This window comes from Elephas maximus, chromosome 3 (assembly GCF_024166365.1).
Source record: "Elephas maximus indicus isolate mEleMax1 chromosome 3, mEleMax1 primary haplotype, whole genome shotgun sequence".
In the NCBI taxonomy this organism is placed as follows: Eukaryota; Metazoa; Chordata; class Mammalia; order Proboscidea; family Elephantidae; genus Elephas; species Elephas maximus.
The window spans coordinates 103,540,172-103,564,564 of record NC_064821.1 but is presented as its reverse complement, the minus strand read 5'-3'; the positions used below and the strand labels follow the sequence as shown (position 1 = coordinate 103,564,564).

Genomic DNA, 24,393 nt, shown 5'->3' with positions numbered 1-24,393 from the left:
CACACAGAACTCACAGACAATACTCAAGATTTGGGGGCTTATTAGGGAAGTTGTTGTTGTCATTAGGTGCTGTTGAGTCAGTTCCCACTCATAGCAACCCTATATACAACAGAAGGAAACACTGCCCAATTCTGTGCCATCCTCACAATTGTTGTTATGCTTGAACCCACTGCTGCAGCCACTGTGTCAGTCTATCTCATAGATGGTTCTCCCTCTTTTTTGCTGACCCTCAGGATTGGAGGAAGGCTCATGAATAATGTGTGATATGCAGATGACACAAACTTGTTCACTGAAATTGAAGAGGACTTGAAGCATCTACTGATGAAGATCAGTCTTTGGTATAGATTATATCTCAGCATAAAGAAAACCAAAATCCTCACAACTGGACCAATAAACAACATCATAATAAACAGAGAAAATATTGAAGTTGACAAGGATTTCATTTTACTTGGATCTGCAATCAATGCCCATGAAAGCAGCAGTCAAGGAACCAAATGACATATTGCATTGGGCAAATCTGCTGCAAAAGACCTCTTTAAAGTATTAAAAAAAAAAGATGTCAGCTTGAGGACTAAGGTGTGCCTGACCCAAGCCATGGTATTTTCAGTCGTTTCATATGCATGCAGAAGCTGGGCAATGAACAAGGAAAACTGAAGAAAAATTGACACCTTTGAATTATGGTGTTGGCAAAGAATATTGACTATACCATGGACTGCCAAAAGACCAAACAAATGTGTCTTGGAAGAAGTACAACTAGAATGTTCCTAGAAGGGAAGATGGTGAGACTTTTTGTCTTATGTGCTTTGGACATGTCGTCAGGAGGGATCAGTCCCTGGAGAAGGACATCACGCTTGGTAAAGTAGAGGGTCAGCTAAAAAGAGGAAGGCCCTCAACAAGATGGATTGGCACAGTGGCTGCAACAACAGGCTCAAACACAGCAACAATTGTGAGGATGGTGCAGGACCAAGTAGTGTTTCGTTCTGTTGTACATAGGGTCTCTATGAGTCAGAACAGACTTGACAGCACCTAACAACAACAAAAATAACACCATCTGCAGTTGTACTCATTCATTCATTCATTCAAATACTAAAATAAACACATTTTTTTTTTTGTTTGTATTTGTTTCCTTTTTGGTTATCAATACTACTTGTTCTTTTTTAAGGCTCTGGTATCTGGAAAAGCAAGATGCGCCAGTGGTGCAATGGTTAAGCACTAGGCTGCCATCCTAAAAGTTGGCAGTTTGACCCTACCTAGGAGCTCTGCTGGGTAAAGGCCTTGTGATCTGCTTCCTTAGAGATTACAGCCTAGGAAACCCTATGGGGCAGTTCTACTCTGTCCTACAGGGTTGCTATGAGTTGGAAATGACTCAGTGGCAGCCTACAACAACAACATCCAAAAAAGCAAAACCAGACTCTTGATGGCATGAGGCTTAATTCAGTCTGGGTGTACTATGTGTTACATTGTAATACAAGTATGGATAAAGCCCCATGGAAATACAGAGGAAAATGTAAAAAACAAAAACAAAATTGCCTAGAAGAAGGAGGGCAGGTGAGACAGAAGAGGAGGGACTGAGATTTAGTCTGGGCCTTGCTGAAAGAATAGGGGCTCTCCAGGGGATGCAACGAAGGCAAAGCTTTCCAAGTCAAGAAGCACAAGAGCCCAAGCAGAGACATAAAACAGTGTGGACTGTTGTGGGTCTGTAGCTGGATGGTTTATTCTCTCTTGGGACAGAGCCAGACAAAGCATAGTAGGAAGAGTGGTCCAAGTTAAGCTCTAATTGAGGAGCAGCAATAAGACAAGACGGCCAGAAAGCTATGATGGATTTTGCGTGTTTGCAAGTTGTTTTTATCTGTCCTGCAGTGGAATGTGGCTTATAACTCATCTGCATATGCAGCTATTGGAATGGACAAAGGAAACTCAGACAGTGGAAATTCCTGGGAAACTGTGATGGGGCCCAAATAGGAAATGCCAGTCAAGAGATATTTTACTGGTACGAAACTCAAATACCAGTGTTGGAACTGTGGTCCTTTAAGAACCATTCCTGCTTATCTACTACACATGAGACACTCTGACAAAAGGTAAATGGACGGTAATCGGGGTCCCATAGATATTTGCCTTTCCAGCCCTTTTGCATGTACCATCTGATTTGATGCTTCAAAAACCTTCCAGACCCAGATGATTACCCCTACTTTACAGATCATGGAACTGAAGCCCAGGGAGGCTAAGTTTCTTCCTCAAATCACATGACTAAGGGAGACAGTATGCTATCATTAAAAAGTCATTTGCCTTTAGAATTTTAAAATCTTTGTTCCATGACTCACTAGTTGGGTGACTTAGGACAATTTATATTCCTTTCTGAGTCCTTTTTCACATCTGTAGAATGTGGATACTATTACCTACTTTATAGAGCTGTTGGAAAAATGGAATGAGATAATATGTTGCCTACTTATTACCCATTTCCCTCTTTTTTTTGGTAGTGATTTAACCCTAATGGTGGGACAGAAAATGCGCACCACTAAAAACATTCAATTATCTAGCATTCTTTGTACCTAGGGGTGGCCACGTGACATAGCTTTGGTCAATGAGATGTAAGCAGAAGTCTCTGGGAAAGGCACCCTTCCCTGAATAAGAGAGCTAAATCTTTTCAGAAAAAGTGTTTCTTTTCCCCCTCCCTCCTTCTTGGAATGGGGAAGGGAGACCTAAAGATGCAGTAGTCATCTTGCAATCACACGGTCCCATGACTTACAAACAGTGTTAGGATGGCATTCCAGCCCCTAATTCCTACGGACAGCTCTATCCTCACCTTCCTGTTGTTGTGTGCAGGCCAGCTGATTCTGACTCATAGCAACCCCATGTGTTACAAAGTAGAACTGAGCCATTGGGTTTCCTAAGCTGAACTCTTTACAGGAGCAGATAGTCAGATCTTTTTTCCAGCAGAGTGGCTGATGGGTTAGAACTGCTGACCTTTCAGTTAGCAGTTGAGCACTTAATTATTTTGCCACTGGGGCTCCTTTCACCTTCTTGAGCTCCTGGAAAAATACCTTTCCCCTACAATCTCACAGTAGGGTTTTCATAGCCCTCTGCTATAGCACTCATCTTATCATAGTCATCACGCTTGCCTCTCTCTTCAGTGGAATACATCACATTTATCTTTGAAAGTCAGGTATTCCCACACAGAGAAGGTACTCAGTAAATTACTGCTGAACAAATAAACAAGTTTCCAGTCAGTGCCTGGGAGTCCATTCACATGGAGGTTTTAGCTTATCCCTGAACATGCTGAGATTTTTCACACCTTGGCATCTTTGTACATGCTATTTCTTTTGCTTCTAATTCTTTCTACATACTATACCTGCAGGACTCCTACTCACCCGTATACACCCACCTCAAACATCACTTTTCCCAGCCCTCCCAGTTGCTCTTTCCCCTAGAATTTTATCATCTAATACTTATTTCCACTTACAGCACGTAACTCACTGTTCATTACTATGGCTTGTCTTTATGCTTCTCTTCCCTGCCAGCCCATGAGCTCTTAAAAGCATTTAATTTTCTTTCTTCTTTTTCCTGTCATCCTGGCACATGGTGGATGTTGAGAAATTTGGTGGCTTTGAGTTGTTGTCTGCCCCTATGCCCTACATTAGGTATTAGAGGGGGTGGCAGTGAAAAGAAATGAGCCTTTATTTGGTGCCTACTGTGGAACAGGCATTATTCTTGTCCATGCTGACTCCAGAGTAGGAATGAAACATGCCTTCAAGGAGCTTGTGATCTCATTGCAGAGGCACAGGATACTTAAATAAAAGCTTTAGAGATTGGTATAAATTGAGTTAATGGTGACTTTGTTAATTTAAACCACACCTCTTGGGGTGACTGTCTGGCTTATAATGAGTTGGTAGCTTTAAAAATCCTGGGGGCCTATGGTGACCCTGTGTGTATTTGTGCTGAACTCTCAGACACCAAAGCCTGATCCAAGCTGGCTCAGTCAGATTCTCCATATCAGAAATATGAAATTTGGAATGCATTGCTGAAAAAAGTGGGAATTGTTGGAGGTGAGTCATATTTGTGGCAGCCTTCCAGGAGAAAGGTCATGAAGTCCTGCTTTTGAGATACAAACCTTGCCCTGGGTCCTCCTATCTTGGTGATTCAGCATTTCCTTTGATTCCCTGAAACATGCTGAACACCCTCCAATAAATTTCCCTTTTGTTTAAGCTAAACAAAGTCCATTTCTGATGCTTACAAGTGAAAAAAAAAAAAAAAGTAACCAATATAGTCCACATCTCGAAATAATTTCCTTTTTGGCCTCTGAATTGGTTAGGATTTACATCAGCAACAAGTAACAGAAAACTCCAAAATAACAGTGGCTAAAAAAGGGTACAAGTTTATTTTTCTCTCAAGTGAATGTAAGCAAGCAGGCTAGTTGCCTGATCCTCAGGAGTCCATGTTCCCTCTATTGTGTTGTTCCACAAACCTCAGGATGTGACTTCCATCTTGTGGACCAAGTTGGCTGCTCAAAGTCTAGTCTTCATGTTGCCAATCCACCCAGTAGGAAGGAGGATGGCATGTTCCTTTCTTTTAGTATATGTCCTGAAAATTGAACAGACCACTTCTTCATACATTCCACTGACTAAAATTTATAGTTACCATAGTTACGTGGTCCCCCATATACCAGCTACCTTCCATTTGCCTCTCTAGACCCATTTCCTACTCCCCTTCATCTGCTGTCTGCCCTCTGAGGCTGGGCTATATGGACCACATCAATGTGGTATTGTAACCTCTGGGTCCTAGTTAGATTCAGACAATGGGGAGGGACTCTAGCAGGAGGTTAGAAAAACACAAAAGATGAGGTCAGGGTATTTCTCTGGATCTCTCCCTTCAAGGTTTCACTAGGCTGGCTATGTCCCTCAATTGAGGGTCACTAATTGGTTGAAAAGCAATTGACTGTACTTAATTCTCTCTTTTTCTGAATCCTGGCAACCATTCCCTTCCTTTATCCCACCAGGCCTAGAGGTAGTAACAGTTGGGCTACTATAAGCGCTGGGTTACTACACTATACTTTGTGGTTCCTCCAAATCCAACATTCGCATGATAGAATTTTGTAAGGCCAATGATTTATTCATTGCAAACACCTTTTTTAAACAACATAAATGGCTACTATACACGTGGACCTTGCCAGATGGAATATACAGGAATCAAATCGACAACATCTGTGAAAACAGATGATGGAAAACATCAATAATCATCAGTCAGAACAAGGGTAGGGGCCAACTGTGGAACAGACCATCAATTGCTCATATGCAAATTCAAGTTGAAGCTGAAGAAAATTAAAACAAGTCCAGGAGAGTGAAAGTACAGAACTTGAGTATATCCCACCTGAATTTAGAGACCATCTCAAGAATAGATTTGATGCACTGAACACTAAAGACCAAAGACCAGATGAGTTGTGAGATGACATCAAGGATATCATACATGAAGGAAGAAAAAGATCATTAAAAAGACGGAAAAGAAAGAAAAGACCAAAATGGATATCAGAAAAGACTCTGAAACTTGCTCTTGAACATTGAGTAACTAAAGCAAACAGAAGGAAAGGATGAAGCAAAAGAGCTGAACAGAAGATATCAAAGGGTAGCTCAAGAAAAAAAGTAAAGTGTTATAAGGAAATGTGCAAAGACCTGGAGTTAGAAAACCAAAAGGGAAGAACATGCTCAGCATTTCTCAAGCTGAAAAAACTGAAGAAAAAATCGAAGCCTCAAGTTGCAATATTGATGGATTCTATGAGCAAAAAATTGAATGACACAGAAAGCATTAAAAGAAGATGGAAGGAATACACAGAGTCACCATACCAAAAAGAATTGGTAGACATTCAGCCATTTCAGAAGGTAGTATATGATCAAGAACTGATGGTACTGAAGGAAGAGGTCCAAGCTGCACTGAAGACATTGGCAAAACACAAGGCTCCAGGAATTGACAGAACACTAATTGTGATGTTTCAAAAAATAGATGCAATGCTGTTAAGTGCTTACTTGTCTATGTCAAGAAATTTGGTAGACAGCTACCCCATCAACAGACCAGAAGAGATCCATATTCATACACATTCCAAAGAAATATGATCCAATGGAATACAGAAATTATTGAACAATATCATTGATATCACATGCAAGTAAGTTTATGTTGAAGGTAATTCAAAAATGATTGCAGCAGTACATTGACAGGGAACTGCCAGAAATTCAAGCTGGATTCAGAAGAGGACATGGAACAAGGGATATCACTGCTCGTGTTAGATGGATCTTGGCTGAAAGCAGAGAATACTAGAAAGATGTTTACCTGTGCTTTATTGACTATGCAAAGGCATTTGACTGTGTGGATTATAATAAATTATGAATGACATTAGGAAGAATGGAAATCCTAGAATGCTTAATTGTCCTCATGCAGAACCTGTCATAGACAAGAGGCAGTCATTTGAACATAACAAGGGGATACTGTGTGGTTTAAAATCAGGAAAGGTAAAATCAGGGAAGGTGTATGTCATGGTTGTACCCTTTCACCATATTTATTCAATATATATGCTGAGCGAATAATCTGAGAAGCTGGACTATAAGAAGAAGAACACGACACCAGGATTGGAGCAAGATTCATTAACAATCTGAGATATCCAGATGGCACAACCTTGAAAGTGAAGAGGACTTGAAGCACTTACTAATGAAGATCAAAAATTATAGCCTTCAGTATGGATTACACTTTATCATAAAGGAAACAAAAATCCTCACAACTGGACCAATAAGCAACATAATGATAAACAGAGAAAAGACTGAAGTTGTCAAGGATCTCATTTTACTTGGATTCACAATCAACAGGCATGGAAGCAGCAGTCAAGAAATCAAACAATGCATTTCGCTGGGCAAATTTGCTGCAAAAGACCTCTCTAAAGTGTTAAAAAGCAAGGATGTCACCTTGAGGACTAAGGTGCATGTGACCCAAGCCACGATATTTTCAATTGCCTCATATGCATGCAAAAACTGGACAACGAAAAAGGAAGACTGAAGAAGAATGATGCCTTTGAATTATGCTGTTGGTGAAAAATGTTGACTATACCATGGACTTCCAGAAGAATGAACAAATTTGTCTTGGAAGAAGTACAGTCAGAATGCTCCTTAGAAGTGAAGATAGAAAAAATCTGTCTCATTTACTTTGGACATGTTATCAGGAGGGACAAGACCCTGGTCAGATAAAGTAGAGGAGCAGAGAAAAAGAGGTAGACCCTCAACGAGATGGATTGACACAGTGGCTGCAACAATCAGCTCAAACAAAGCAATGATTGTGAGGATGGCACAGGATCAGGCAGTGTTTTGTTCTGTTGTGCATGGGGTCACTATGAGTCAGAACCGACTCACTGGCACCTGACAACAACAACATAATGAAGCATATAGAGGAAAACAGAAGTTAAAAAAAAAATAATAACAAACAGTATGTCAGTGACTTGTGGAACAATTTGAAGTGGTCTAACATAGTATAACTGGAGTTCCAGACAGGGAGATCAGAGTGAAGGGAAAGAGAAAAATATTTGAAGATGTATGGCTAAAATTTCTCAAATTTGATGAAAAGCAAAATTTCAATGAACTTCAATCAAGATTATAAAACAAACAAACAAAAATTCCACCGGGGTGCATCATAACCAGATTTCTGAAAATAAATAATGAAGAGAATTTTTTTTAATTGCCAGGGAGCGTGGGGAATACATTATGGAGTATCAAAGATAAAAATTAGGACAGGCCTCTGAATAAATGCAAGCCAGAAGACAAAGGAACACAATATTTAAAGTGCAGAATGAAAAACAAAAAAAAATCTGTCAATCTAGAATATTATAGCCTTTGAAAATATTCTTCGGAAATAAAGACTTTTCAAAAAAAAAAAAAAATGGCTGAAATAATTTGTTGCCATTTGACCTGAACTACAAGAAATATGGAAAGATATGTTTTAGAGAGAAGGAAAATTACAGCATCTGAAAACTTGGGTATAGAAAAGAAATGAGGGATACCAGAAATTAAATGTAAATATAAGCTTTTTTATTTGTTAATTTCTTAAAAATTAATTGACTCTTTAAAGCAAAAATAATAACAATGTATACTGGGATTTATAATGTATATAGAAGTAAAATGTAACACAAAAGATAAAAAAAAAGAAAACCCCGTTGCTGTCCAGTCAATTCTGACTCATAGCGACCGCATAGGACAGAGTAGAACTGCCCCATAGAGTTTCCAAGGAGCGCCTGGCAGATTTGAACCGCCGACCTTTAGGTTAGCAGCCGTAGCACTTAACCACACAAAAGATAGGAAGGGGAAGATGGAACTATAGCATATTAAATTTCTTATATTATATTGGTAATGGTATAATATTATGTGAAGGTAGATTGTGTAAGTTAAAGAAATATACAGCAAATTCTAGAGGAAGCATTGGCAAATTTTCTGTAAAGTGACTGGAAGTAAACATTTTAGGCTTTGTGAACCACATGGTCTCTGTCACAACTATTCATCTCTGCCTTTGTAACGTGAAAGTCATCAGCGGCATAGACAGCAATAGATAATACTTAAATGAATGAGTGTGTTTGTGTCCAATAAAACTTTATTTATAAAAATTTGTTGTGAGCTGAATTTGACCACAAGCTATACTTTGCCAACCCTTGACCTAGAGCACAATAAAATAAAACAAAATAAAAAGGTAGGCTAATACACCAGTAGTGAAGATAAAATGGAATAATAAAAAAAATACTCAATCCAAAAGAAGGCAGGAAAAGAAAAAAGAACAGATGGGACAAATGGAAAACAAATAGCAAGATGGTAGATTTAAGCACAACACTATTGCTAATTAAGTTAAAGGAAAGTAGTTAAAACACTCAAATTAAAAGGCAAATAGTATAAGACTATGTTACATATTGAAATGTGTACCCCAAAAATATGTGTTGCAAATCTAACCCACGTATGTATCTGTAGTTATAATCCCATTTGGGAATGAGTTTTCTTTGTTAATGAAACAGGATTAGTGTAGGAGTGTCTTAAATCAATCTTTTCTGAGATATAAAGGAGATTAAACAAGCAAAGGAGAAGTGGAGAGGAGAAGGAGACATGCCAAGCCACATGGACATTGCCCAAGAAATGAACCCCAAAGAGACAAGGACTTTTTTCCAGAGCTGGCAGAGACAGAAAGCCTTCCCATGGAGGCAGTGCCCTAAAATGGGACTTCTAGCATCCTAAACTGTGAGAAGATAAATTTCTATTTGTTAAAGCCACTCATTTTTTTTTTTTTTTTCTGTTACAGCAGCATTAGATAATTAAGACAGAATTCGGCACCTGAAGAGTGAGGTAGTGCTCTAACAGACACACAAAATGTAGAAGTGGTTTTGGGATTGGGTAATGGGTAAAGGCTGGAAAAGTTTTAAAGTGCCTAATAGTAAAAGCCTAGATTGCCTGAAGAGACTGTTGGTATAATTATGGACATGAAAGGCAACTCTGGCGAGGACTCAGAAGAAAGTAAGGACAGCCATAGAGAAAGTCACTTTAATCTTAAAGAATACATATGGCACCAGCAAGAGAATGTTGCTAGAAATGTAGACATTAAATATACTTCTGATGAGGCTTTAACAGGAAATGATGAACATGCGATTGGACAAGGGAGAAAGAACAATGCTTTTTACGCAGTGGCAAAAAAAACTCTGAATTATGTTCAAATATTTGGTGGAAGGTACAACTTGTAAGTGATGGACTTGGATATTTGACTGAGAAGATTTGGAAGCAAGATCTTAAAGGGTCCACATGGTTTCTCCTTGCCACTTAAAGTAAAATGGGAGAGGAAAGAGATGGACTTAAAAATGAACTGTTCACAATGAAAACAAAACTTGAAGATTTGGAAAATTCTCTTGTACAAACTAAGGACACATGTCCTAGAATGTTTACCAAGGATATGGCTACACAGTCTTTTGCTAAAGATACTAAGGTTGTGACTGATGGATCTAACCAACTATCACAGCAGAAAATCCATCAGCTTAGTCTGAAGGGGACAGAGACAGAACAAGAGTAAAAATTGCTTTCTGCTTCTTGGAATTCTACAGGCAGAAAACAGGCCAAAGGAGCTACATGCATTAGCCTCCAAGAAATGAAAACGATTATCCCTGGAACAAGTGAGAAATCAGCAAAACTTTTTGAAGGCACATGAAGCAGGGCTGCATTGGTTTTAAAGGGTGAGGTCATGGCCTCCTAGGTTTAAAAGTTTGATCTTCACCGATTCAATTCTGGAACATGGGGCTGCCATTCAAGAGTGCCAGGGGGATGGGGCTACTGCCCAAAGCTGAGAAGGTGGGTCTGCCTTGCCCAAAGGGCAGAAGAACAAGGCTTGCTAGAGTGAGGGGGTGGGGTCACCACTCAGACGGACTAGGAGAATGGGGCTGCCAAAAGCCAAGAGAGCACAGTTGCCATACCTCTGGGCCTAGAAGGCAGAACTGAAGCCCAGGGCCAAAAAGCCTCCACCCAGAATCCAAAAAGCATGGCCAACACCCAGAATCTGGAGGTCAGAGCCCTTTCTAGCTGGTCCCAAAGAACAGAGGATTATTTTCAAGCCTTGAGACCTAATGTAGTTTGTTCTGCTGGGTTTTGGACTTGCTTGGTGCCTGTTATTCCTTCTTTCCCTCCAATTTCTCTCATTTGTAATGAAAATGTCTACCTTTTGGCTGTTCTACCATTGTATTTTGAAAGTGGATAACTTGTATTCTAGATTTCACAGGCTCACAGATGAAAAGAAATTTTGCCCCATGATGGAATATGCCTAAAGTCTCATCTATATTTGATTTAGATATTTCAGAAGATGAGATTTTGGACTTGGAGTTGATTTAAGACCTTTGTGATTATTTGATGGGGTGAATGTGTTTTGCATGTGGCAAGACATGAATTTTGGGGGGCCAAAGGCTGGAATGTTATGGATTGAATTGTGCCCCCTCCAAAATATGTGTGGTAAATCCTAACCCCTGTATGTGTGGTTATAATGCCTTTTGGGAATGGATTTTCTTTGTTATGTTAATATAAAAAATTCAGTAATTTAGAGAAATACACAGATTTCTAGAAAGATGTACATTGCCAAAACTGACTCCAGAAGAAATAGAAAACTTGCATAGCCCTAAATCTGTTAGAAAATTGTAATTGTTATTAAAATTATTTTGTAAATAAAAATACAGATTTCCAAGTTAAATTATATAAAAACATTGAAAAAGAAATATTATCAACCCTACAATAACCCTCAAAATAGAGTGGAAGAAAGAATACTTCACAACTCTTTTTATGAAGCTAGCATTACCTAGATATCGAAACCAAAAACCTAAGAAAAAATGTATATAAATAGTCTTCATGAACACAGATTTAAAAATCTTTTAAAAAATGAACATATAAAATCCATTCACTAGCATAAAAATGGGTAATATACCACACTCGAGTGGAGTTTATTCTGGGTTGGTTTAACATTAAAAAATCAATCAAGGTAATTAACGTACTAATAAAATAAAAAAGAAAAAAATTAATGAATGCATAAAAAACATTTGAAAAAATTCAATACCCATTCATTATTTAAAAATACAAATAACCAACCCCTCAATTACCTAAGAATAGAAGAGAACCTCCTCAATTCGATAAAGAGCATCTGTGGAAAACTTGTAGCTAGCATCATACTTAAAAGTGATCTTAAGATCAGGAACAAGATCATAATTTACACCACACCAAAAAAAAAAAAAAAAAACTTAAAATGGATCATAGATCTAAATGTAAAAGCTAAAAGTACAAACTTCCAGAAGAAAACATAGAACAAAATCTTTACAGCCTTTATGTTGGCAAATATTTTTTCCTCAATAGGACACAAAAGTATGAACATAATTTCTAAATTGGGCCTAATCAAAATTTTAAAAATTTGCTCTTGCAAAGACAACACAAATAATAATAGTAATAAGGCACCTGTTATGGTTTGAATTGTGTCCACCCAGAATAATTGTTGGAATCCTAACCCCAATACCTGTGGATGTAAGCCTGTTTAGAAATAGGGTTTTCTTTGTTCTGTTAATGAAGCCGTATCAGCAGACATCAGAGTGTGTCCTAAACCTAATAAACTGAGTTATAAAAAAGAAGATTATACACAGATGTGGGCACATTCTGGGGAAGATAAATGCCATGTGAGAATCACCAAGAACCAAGAAAAAAACAGGGGCCAATAAGGAAGGAAATCCATAAAATAGTCAGACCCTGACTTGGACTTTTAACCTCCAGACTGTGAGAAAATAAATTTCTGTTCTTTAAAGCCTCATAAATGTGGTATTTGTAGTACAGTATCACTAGCTAAGACAGAACTCCTCAGACTGATAAATACATTTCAATACATAAATCTGACAAAGGACAATTATCCAGAATATATAAGGAACTCTTATAATTCATAAGAAGTGGACAAAAACTTAGAACAGTCATTTTCCAAAAGAAGTTACATAAATGTGAGAAAATGCTCAATATTATTAGTTATCACAGAAATATATATTAAACCCACAGTGAGGTACCATTAAAATGGATAAACTTAGAGAGTTTATAAATATCAGTGGTATAAATGTTGACAAGGATGTAAAACAATTAAAATTCTCATATGTTGCTGGTAATGAAATAAAACAAAAGCTATACAATTACTCTGGAACATAGACATTTTATTATAAAGTTTAGCATATACCTTTCCTATGACCCAGCTATTCTGCTTAAAGAAATTTACCTAAGAGAAATGGAAACATATGTCCACATGAACACTTGCACACAAATGTTCATAACAAATTTTTAGTACTATTCCTAAACTGGAACAACTTAAATGACTATCAACAGGCAAATGGAAAAATACATTTTGGTATATTGATACGAGGAAACACTACTCTTCAAATCAATAAATCTACTGAAACAACACATAGAGAAACCTAAAATACCATTATATACAAAAGTATATATATTGTATGAGTCCATTTATATGAAACTCTAGAAGAGACAAAGCTAGAAAGGCTGTTTGGTGATTGCTTACAACCTGCATGGGTTGATTGACCAGAAGGACAGAAAGAAACTTTTTTGATGGACATGTTCTATATCTTGATTTTTGGTGGTACTTACATGAGTGTATACATTTTTCAAAGAGTCCTGGTGGTGCAATGGTTAAGTACTTGGCTGCTAGCCAAAAGTTCAGCAGTTTGAACCCATCAGTGTATCCTTGGGGAAAAAGACCTAGTGATCTGTTCCTGTAAAGATTACAGCCTAAGAAACCCCATGGGGCAGTTCTAGTCTGTCTTATATGGTCACTAGGAGTTGGAATTGACTCAAAAGCACACAACAACACACATTTTTCAAAATTGTTTAAACTGTCCCTTTAAAATGAGAGCAATTTATTGTACATAAATGACAGTTCACAAGCCCAGGGCACTCTTTTTAAGGGTTTTTGAGGGAAGGTCACTCAATTTTCGGAGATTGACTTATGAACCCCTGCTCTTTCATTCTATGAATTCCTTCTCTATCTCAATCCTCACCTGCTTCTCACTGTTCCACCCCTGATCCTCATGGTATTCCAATTTCTCCAATGTGTTTCACTGAAAAATCCTAGCATGCTCCTTTTTCTTTCATTTCCCAAAGCACCACCAAAACCATGTTGGTTTGTATAGAGAATTTTACTAAAGTTTTGCTGATAAAGGAGGGAAGTCACATCACAAAAGAGAAAACACTTAAGACTAAACATCAGACAGCATGTCGGAAGTATTTTTCATCCACCCCTTGAGTCAGTAACTCACTGCCTCCTCACTTCTTGGCTCCAGCGTAGTTCAATGGGGTCATCTTTCTAACTCAAGGACTCAAGCTCTGACAAGGACTAACAATGGAAAAAGCCTTAGTTCTATTAGGTTGTAAGATAGAAAAATGTAAATTTAGTTATTTTTTTGACCTCTCCCATTAAGATGAACTCTGACACCTACATTTGCATAACCATATTCACCTGTTAAAATAACTCTGTCAAAGAGGAAAACCTCATACTCTGTTAGGAATGAAAGAAAAGGAGTTTTATTGACGAATAATACAGCTCAAGGTGGGCAGTGTTAAGTAAAAATACAAAGCACTCTTCTATCTCTGTTGAGTTAGAGGTTTTTATGCATAGAGAACAAAAGAAAGGTAGAATGTTAATGATTGACTCAGCTTCAGCTTTGGAGTCCTTTGAAATGTAAAAGTCTGTTATTTGGCTGGGTGGTGGGGATGAGTTTTACTCCCTAGGTGAGTGGTGGCAGCCAATTCTGTTATACACACTCTTCCTGGGAATAAATTGTTTACACCCTGACACATTCTTCCCAGGAATAAATTGTTTATATCCCGAACTTTAACTTGCTGGGAATGCATGTTGATTCCACAATTCCTGTCCTGAGATGAGTGCCTCTATATTTGAAAATTTCCATCTGTGTATTTCCCCCTTCTTAATTTTCTAATGATACTATAACAGATATACCACAAGCAGATGGGTTTAACAAAGAGAAGTTTATTCTCTTACAGTCCGGTAGGCTAGAAGTCTGAATTCAGGGCACCAGCTCCAGGGGAAGGCTTTCTCTCTCTGACAGCTCTGGAGGAAGGTCCTTGATCTCAGTCTTCCCTTGGTCAAGGAACTTTTCAGCACAGGAACCGTGGGTCCAAAGGGCACGCTCTGTTCCCAGTGCTGCTTTCTTGGTAGTATGAGGTCCCCTTGTCTCCCTGCTTCCTTCCCTTTTTTATATCTCAAAAGAGATTGGCTTAAGACATTACCTAATCTTGTAGATCTCATCAATATAACTGCTAATAATCCATCGCATTAACATAATGGTGATAGGATTTACAACACATAGGAAAATCTCATCAAATGACAAAATGGTAGACAATCACACACTATTGGGAATCATGGGCTAAACAAGTTGATACATATTTTGAGGGGACACAATTCAATCCATGATACCCCCTTTTGATCAAGCCAGTACTAGGGGGTACTGGTCACCCATGGTGGAATAGCCTTTTTTCCGCAAGCACTTTGTCTGTTTTCTTGAGGAGCTTTGGTTAAAAAAAATTTATTTTCTTCACCTTGCCAAGCTAATAAACTTCATCTTCAGGGTGGGTAGGTTTTATGGGGAACATCTTGACAGACAAGGCCACATCTGAGGAACATTTCTCAGTCAGGACTGAATGATAGAGATCAAAACGAAACATGCCCAGGGAGCAACAGGGAGGTGATTAAACAACACAGTCATTGGTGAAAGCCTGTGAAGCCAGCATGACTTTTTGTGATGTGTCAAATGGTTTTGAAGTACAACATTTCATGGATAAAATGTGTTGAACCAAAGCAAAACAGCATTTTATAACTACAATAATAGAAATGATGAGGAATATAAAGATTCCAAAATAAGGTAGTAATTTTTTACACCATCTACCCCAAGAAGAAAACGAATTACTTATAATATCAGTTAAGGAAGGGACAGGATCATTAAGGCGAGATAGTACACATTGCATATGATTAACATAGAGTGTAATATTAGCACTATTGTCAGGAATATAAACACAGCAATCAGATTTTATTATAGCACAGGTACTTCCTTGCATTGCAATGAGAATGTCATAGGTTCTACTTGTCTCATCATTGCTATTTTAGTATTTATCTGTTGAAGCCCCTGGGTACTGTCATTTAGGGGAGTTTGCATATATTTATTTGGTTAATATTTCTACATGTGCCATAACATGTGAAGAGGACTAAGCGTAGTCCATTCCAATGAGGCTCTAATGAGTCTTTTATTTAGTGTTTCTTCCAATATACATATCCTCCTGGGATGACGTTAGGCAAACTTTGGGAGTCTTGTTTCTGGTCATCAAGGTCTTCTCTAATTTGTGAAAGATATTCTTTAAAATACTGGATTAAAGACTGGCAATACTTCAGTAATTCAGGTTGAACAATGTTAGGATTGGTACAGGCAACATAAGGAAGGACCCTGGGTCTCTCTTGCAGATTAAGAGCCATCTCAGGAAAAGCCTTAGCGGTAGCCTCTATCAATTTTTTACTCATGGCCTGAGAGTATTGCAACAGCTTGGTGGCCATTTTGTCAATATTTAAGGCTAAACTGTCCTTGAAATCTTTTCATTCTGCCTGCTGTAGCTATAATTGGGCTTCCCTGGGCAAGTAATCATAGTATAAGTTGAGAAGCCAGGCTGGTAAGCTTCAACAAGGATTTTAAATTCTTCAGGAATTTTTTAGGTGTCCTCAGAGAGTTTAGAAAAATCTTTCACAATGTTTTGTAATTCTGAGCATGCCCACAGGGCAAAATGATATGGGAGAATCTTTGGCATCACTGCTGGGGTGAATTTTAAAGGGCATTTCCAGCAGGAGTTTATATGCTGGGTTTGTTTTGTTTTTAGGGAAGTTCAGATAAAGTGTTATTAGAGGAGCAGGAAGGCAAAGAAGGGTGTAAAGTGGGAGCAGCTGGTATGGGAGCTGAAATTTGGCATTGGGATTCTTTTATTCTGCTTAGTTAATTTAGATAGAGTGTCCTGCAGGGAAGCAATTTTACTGCCTTGATATTTCTTAGAGACCACAATATACCAATCAAAGTAGGCATCCCACTGGGATTGTTTAACCTAGGAGCCTCAGTTCTCTAATTTACTGTGCAGAAATGTTAACTTAAAGAGATTAAAAGAACCCCAAAGTGGCCACTTATTTTTCAAACTGTCTCAAGTGAAGTTATGCCAGACAGAAAGAACATGCATGATAAGAGACCATAATGCTTGTTCATGTAGTAAATAGCAGTCCCAGAGGGTGGCCCCAAATCTCCTTTAAACACAGCATTCCCCATTTTGTAATGACAGTTACAGCAAACTTTTACTTAAAAGAAACAAAACAAAGCCACTATAAAACTTGAAGAGCTGTCAATGTAAGGGAATTGAGCTTGGATTTGAGAGGTTTTTACCTTAAATGATTCCCAAGAATTTCTGGTGGAGAGCCCAAAGAGGTCAGCAAGTACTGTGGCTGTGTCCAAATACCTTGAGGAAAGTCAGAGATAAAGCACCTTAAAAATTATGATTCTGACACCAGAAATGTCCAAGAAGAAATGAAAGAAAATGAGTTTTATTGAGGAAAAATACAGCTCAAGCTGGGCAGCACTAAGTAAAAATAGCAAGCACTCTGCTGTCTCTATTGAGTTAGAGGTCTTTATGCATAGAGAACAAAGGAAAGGTAGGCTGTTAATGATTGACTCAGCTTCAGCTTTGGAGTCCTTTGAAATGTAAAGGTCATCATTTGGCTAGGGAAAAGTGAGTTTTACTCCCTAGATGAGTGGTGCCCACTGATTTTGTTATACACATTCTTCCTAGGGATGATCAGTTTACATCCTGACATGTTATTCCCAGGAACCAATTATTTACATCCTGAAGTTTTGTTTCCTGGGAATGCATGTTGCTCCCACCATTCCTGTCCTGAAATGAGTGTCTCCATGTCTGAAAGTTTCTGTCTGCATTTCTCAAGTAAAAGACATTTATTTCCTAACAGGAAAGCAAAAAACCAAAAACGTTGCCATCAAATCAATTCCAACTTCTAGAGACCCTGTAGGACAGAGTAGAACTACCCTATAGGGTTTCCAAGGCTGTAATCTTTACAGAAGCAGACTGCCACCACTTTCTCCCGTGGAGCGCCTGATGGACTTGAATCACTGACCTTTTGGTTAGCAGCCAAGTGCTTAAGCAGTGTACCACGAGGGTTCCTCACCTAACAAGAAGTTTCCCTAGGTTGGTGTTTTTTTTACCTGGAATGTTTATTAAAAATGTGATTATCTGGGGCCACATTAAGCCAAATGAATAAGAATTTCTTGGTCTAGGGCCTGGGAATCTACATTTTAACTAGGATGCCACCTAACCAAATCTTCTTTTGATTTTTTTTAGATAGTTTAAAATAGCAAAAGTTCTTGTTTTGTGGTTAATAAATGTTCTGTAAGCCAGGGGCCTCCCATTCTCAAGGTTAGTAGTTAATATTTGAATTTTATATACAGGACTGGTTCCTCTTCCAGCCTCCATCCACATGGCCCATCTTTGAACCACAGGAAGAATTTAGGACCACCAAACCTCCAATACGGCAGTGGACAGTGGAATGGGACAATGAAATGCTGTTTTGTCATAGGCCTTGGGGTTTTCAGGTTGCATTTAAGGCTATAGCCTGGGAAACAACTTATAATTCCATAATATGAACCTGTCTAACCTTGGTGGTACAGTGGCTAACAGCTTGGCTGCTAACCTAAAGTTTGGTAGTTCAAAACCTCTAGCCACTCCACAGGAGAAAGATGTGGCAGTCTGTTTCTGTAAAGATTACAGCCTTGGGAACCCTATGGGGCAGTTATACTCTGTCCTACAGGGCCACTAAAACTCAGAATTGACTTGATGGCAACAGGTTATAGCTCCTTAAAGCACAAAGTTACCCCCCAAAATTATCATTGCTCTCTCAACTACAGAATAGTGTGGATTGCCCATGCCACCAGGAGGTTTTATGGCTTTGAAAACACTATTACCTTTGGGGATCTTTAGATCCCCAAGATCTAATTGAAGTTATTAGATAAAGTTCTGGAAAAGTGGTCTGGCATGTGGTCTGTCTAGAGCCATAAAATTGCTTAAGGGAAAAAACCTTGAAATAGCAAATGACAGAGAGTTTTCCCTGAGGTTCACAGATGTTCTCTACAAATGCTAGAAGCGTGCCAAAAACAAATTTCATTTTGGGGGCTTCTTATCAACAAGCAGACAAAGATCAAGAATCAACACTAAACATATGGCTTGATGTAAATAAAATTTTCAAAGTTCCTCTTGTTTGCCATTACAATAATTGATTACAGCGTGAGCCTTTTTAAATTTTCTTTTTATTATTATTTTTTCTTTCTTTTTTGCCCAGACCCTGTTGAATTGCTTTGATTCCTCATGAGATTACGGATGTAGAATTTGAGGTATAGATGTATTAAACTCAGTCTTTGGTCACAAGGCTTTCAGAATCACATTGACCATCTGCTCATGAAAATTATGGTGTTTTCTGCTACACGGAGATAACCACTGTTAGAAAGCTTCCTCCTTATTTTTTATATATAAATACTACATTTGTACTGTCTCTTGCAATGTTTGAATCTCATGCTATATACTAGTTTTTACTAACCATGAGGATATTCCCTTATAACTCCTCTCTTAGTTTCCTAGAAATATCACATGTGGGTGGCTTTATAAAACTGAAATTCTGGAGGCTAAAAGTCAAAATCAGGGTCTTGGCTGTGTTAGTTTCTTCCTTGTCGGTAACCCCAGATGTTCCTTTGTTCCTTGGTGATCCTCACATGGCATCTATTGTCCTCTGTGTAGCTGTATCTCTGTGTCCATTCTGCTCTTTATATAGCTTAGAAGTGATTAGATTTTGAACCCATGCTACTCGAGTATGATCTAATTAACATAACAAAGAAAATCCTGTTTCCATACAGGATTACATCAACAGGTATAGGAGTTAGAATTTAAGCACATAAATTTAATCTATAAAATTCCCATGGATAATAATAGCAGCAAACATTTATTTAGTGTTTGTATATTCATGCCACTGAATTAATTATGTGCTTTAATCCTTAGTACAACCCTGTGAGAGAGGTTCTATGTTTATCCCAGTTTTCAGACAAAGATATTGAGGCAAAGGTCTTAACAGCTTCAGATTGAGAGCCAGGCAGCTCAACTTCAAAGCACTCATGCCTAACTGTGATGCTAAACTCATTCAACAAAGGCTTAATGAGTGTCTATTATAGGCTCTGAGAATATAGCAGTGAACAAAAGAGGCAAAGATCCCTGCTCTGATGCAGCTGACATTTTATTTCACATCTGTCACGTGAATTTGCCATGATTTACCTATTTATCTCTACTGTGGAATATTTAAACTGTTTCTGATTTAATGCCATTATTAAAATATTACTGTGAGGGGCAGCATTCTTACTTAAAAATCTTTATCCAAGTCTCTGCTTTTCTCAATAGGACAGTTACCCAGAATGAGAATTACAGAGTTCAAGGGTATGAATATTTATTCAAATTCTTGATACATATTTCCAAATAACCCTCAGAAAGGGTGTAACAATTTACATTCCCATCAACTTCAGCAGATTCTGAGAATGCTCATTTCACCACATCCTTTCCAGCACTGAATATTCTTTCTCTTTTTAATCCTTGTCTATCTGACAGGCGCTGCGTTCATAGCTCTGTAACAACCAGTGCTGTAACGACTTAGTTTTATTTAGAGGAAATGAATCTCACTGATTCAAAATAGTTGAAGAATGATAATTTGTTTTAAAAACACCTCCTGTTCCCTCATAATCAAAAAGAAAAATTCAACACATCCTGCTTGGTGCCTATGAATATATTTATTAAGTTACCAATTGCTTCTAATTTTAACACACATGATATTAAACATGCCTACTGACATATACAGCTCTCCATGGAATGGCTCATCTACATTCCCACACCTTGTAACTATGGAGCCTGGGAGCAACTGGCTTCTTTTTGAGGTAGTGACTTGCCTGTCCCTGAAGGAATCTAAGACTATGCTGGGATGACATTTTGCTTGCACTACCCCACCTAATATATGTGATTTCTCCCTTCTTGGAATTTCAGAGCATATTTTATATACCTCTGTTATGATACAACATATTCAGTCATGAAGTGTGTACTCTACTCAACTCTCTGACTAGAAAAATAAAGGTCCCGGCACTCGCCGTGTAGATCAGTTGAGTGAATTCAGTGTAACAATGCAGAAAGCACTCAGCACAGTTCCTGGCACAGAGACACCCTCAGCAAGTATTTACTGAATGAAGAAATGAATAGTCCATGCACAATGCATCTTGCTGATCTACTACGCTACCTGTTGCCATTGAGTTGATCCTGACTCATAGAGACTCCATGGGACAGAGTAGAACTACCCAATAGAGTTCCAAGGCTGTAAATATTTTACAGAAGCAGATTGCTACATCTTTCTGCAGAGTTGGTGGGGGGCTTGAACTGCCAGCCTTTCAGTTGGCAGCCAAGTGCTTAACCACCGTGCCAGCAGGTGTTCTCAAACCTTAGAACATTCGTTTTCTAGGGCTGTCATAATGAAATACCATAAGCTGGTGAAGTATAAGAAAAGAAATTTGTCTCACAGTCTGGAGGCTAGAAGTCCCAATCAACACGTCAGATGGGCCATGTTTCCTCTGAATATCTATGGTAAGATCCTTTCTCGTTCCACCCAGCTTCTGGTAGCCCCAGGCATTCCGTGGGCTGTAGATGTGTCTTTACATGGCTGTGCTTCCTCTGTCTGTCTCTCCATTAGGACCCACCCTACTCCAGTATGAACTTACGTTAACTTTACTGTTAACATCTTCAAAGACCCTATTTCCAAACAAGGTCATATTCACAGGTACCAGAGATTGAACTTAAACATATCTTTTGGGTGGGGTGAGGGGCACAATCCAATTCGTAACACTTAGCGAACATAGATTAATCGGAGAAACTTGTAAAAATGCAGACTCTGAGGCCCTACTTTAAGAGACTGTGGTCTAGTAAGTCTGGGATAAAGGCCCAGGAATAGGGGTGACTCTGATATATGTGGTTCAGAGACTGCACATGAGAATCATTGGCTACCTGTGAGCTCCTTGGGGGCAAGGACAATAGGATATTCATCTTTAAATGACCCTGCACCTCTCCATCTCAGTTCCTGACACCCTGTAGGTGCTCAAGAAGAAGTAATCTGAGTTTTGTCGTCATTAGGTGGAAAAGGCTTTGCTTCCAGTCCTATCGAAACCCCTTTACCGTCGAGTCAATTTTGATTCAGAGCAACCCGATAGGACAGAGTACAACTGCCCCATAGGGTTTCCGAGGAGTGGCTGATGGATTCAAGCTGCTGACCTTCTGGTTAGCAGCCTGAGCTCTTAACCACTGTACCACCAGTCCTGTCAATAGGAAGCAAATAGAGACCTGAAGCATCTAAAATGTGCCTGGGACCCCAAAGAGGGCTTGTCCTTCTCCAGACAAAAGCTCAGAAACATAGCCCTGTTGTCCTAGAGCAGAATTTCCTCAAGTCTCACATTCTTCTCTAACCTCCTCAGCAACACCATATTTGGAGCACTTTGCTAAATGCCAGGCACTTTAGCAGACTTAATCCTCATGACGTTGCCATGGTGGGGGGTGGGGGGAGGAGGGAACCCAGGCTCACAGAGTCTGTTACTTTGTCTGAAGTTACACAGCAAGTAAGTGACAACGCCAGCCTTCAAACCAAGCCTGAGCAATTGCCAAACCTAAGCACCTTCCATCCAGCTCACTGCTGGGATGGAGAAAAGAGCAGATAAACATCACTCTTGGCCTGTTGGGGCAAGTGGGGTACGGGATCCAGTGTCGGTGTGTGTATGCACTGCCAGATAATTCCTGATTAGAGGTAATTGCATAAAACAGAGAAGATTTTTCCCTTGTAAGTAGGTATTATAAATATAGGATATTAAATAACCCTGACTTCACCCCCAGCCAATCAGTCCCTGCCAGTTTGCCCGCTACACGTGTACAGCATTACTCAAAGGACCCTCAGGCAGTGGGTGAGTTAAAATTAATCAAACAATAATAATTTTTGTACAGAGGGACTCCTCAGCTTCCCAGCTGGCTGTTCAGTTAATTATGAGTCATGAATTTCCTTTTTAGGGTAATATTTACCATAGAGCATGGCAGGTTACAGGGAATACGTAATAGCCACTTATCTGATGGGAAATGTGTTATTAAAACATTACCTCATGATATATTTACCTGATAAATAATCCCTAAGGTTAAACAAAAAAAGGCTGGGGAGGGGCTGCGGAGGGACTGCAAGGAATAGAAAAGTGAACGATAATAAGCCAATAATTATAAGGTTTGAGGATAAATAAAAAGGATATTTTTGGGGATCTGGGTGTTGGAATAATTTTTCTACACAAATAGAGGAGAGAGAGAGGGAGAGACAGACACAAAGAGAAAGAAGAGGAGGAGGAGAGAGTGAGGATGGACACAGTAAATGGTTAATAATAATAACAATAATAATTTTAATGTGTTGTTAGTAAGTGCAGGCACTGAGCTGATTATTTTACATGTGTCATCGTGTTTAGCCCTCATGAGCACCCTGGGGGGTCCCAAGGTAGTCCCCATTTCTCAGATATGGTGAAGTGGTTCAGAGCATAGACCCTGTGACTAGAATGTCTGAGTTTAGATCTCAGTTCTCTACTTGCTAGTTATCTTTCTGTACCTCAGTTTTCTCCTCTGTGCAATGGGAGTAATGGTAATTTTGCCTACCTTATGGAGTTTCTGAATTAAAGTAATTAATAAAAAAGAACTTAGAACAGTGTGTGATTCATAGGAAACTCAACAAATCCAGCTAGTGTTTAAACAGCAGTTGAAGACTATGAGGTTAAATCACTTGCCAACATCATGTAACTAATGGCAGAGCTGGGATTTGAACCCAGGTCTGACTCTAGTCTCTGTGCCCTCAACCTCTCTGCTTTGGCTGATGGAGGCAATAACGGCGAGCACCAAAGAGATATAACACAGCATGTTTTTCCAGGGCATGTGATGATGTCACTCACTATTGGAGTCAACCAATCCCAAATTTATGGGTCATTTATAACCAGATAGTGTTAGATCCAAAAGCAACTCTAGAGACCATCTTATTCAAAGATTGCAAACTGTCATTCCAGGGAGCTCATTTCCTACAGATGTGTTTGCCCTGCACAGTGTTGGCTGGTGTAGAAAATTATTTAATTAGTTGTGAAAATTAAATATTATGAAATTTCATAAGAAAACCCAGATTCATATATTAGGAAAAACTGGATGATTGGGCAATGGTGGGCCCATATCCCTGTATGCAACTGTCAGGTATACTCATCTGCTGCTGAGTATATTCTTATCAGTCCTGACTGTCTCTTGCATTTGGCACACTTCATTCATTTATGTCCCTATGACAGCTCATTGAATATGGAATACCATGTCCTATGTCACCTAAACCTCCTTTCCTCAGACACTATACCCCAGCGCAATGAACTCTTCCAGAGGGTGGGATCTTAGTCCTCCCACCAGCCTGCCTCCCTCTTCTCAAGCCTAGAGTTCATCTCACAGCATGGGGCTCTGAATGAACCCAGCTCCCTGGGTGGTATGTAACCAGCACAGAGTACTGGGGGACAGTTGGCTCATATCTCCTGAGATCTTCTAAGACTGCTCATCTAAAGCTGCTCCTGTTGGTCTAGTCACACCAGGTCAATGAGGACTTCCACACTGCTCTCAAAAGTTTCTCGGAGACGAGGAAGCTCAGGTTATCCCAGAGTGCTGGTCT

At 39.0% G+C, this 24,393-nt stretch overlaps 1 long non-coding RNA gene across 1 annotated transcript in view; it reads right to left on the bottom strand.

The window, feature by feature from the left end:
- LOC126071735 (uncharacterized) overlaps positions 1-24,393 on the bottom strand; it is a 46,554-nt gene that overhangs the window by 1,602 nt on the left and 20,559 nt on the right. The window contains exon 2 of the long non-coding RNA XR_007516374.1: positions 16,991-17,063. This is a non-coding gene — a long non-coding RNA (uncharacterized LOC126071735). The remainder of the gene's footprint in view (positions 1-16,990; positions 17,064-24,393) is intronic.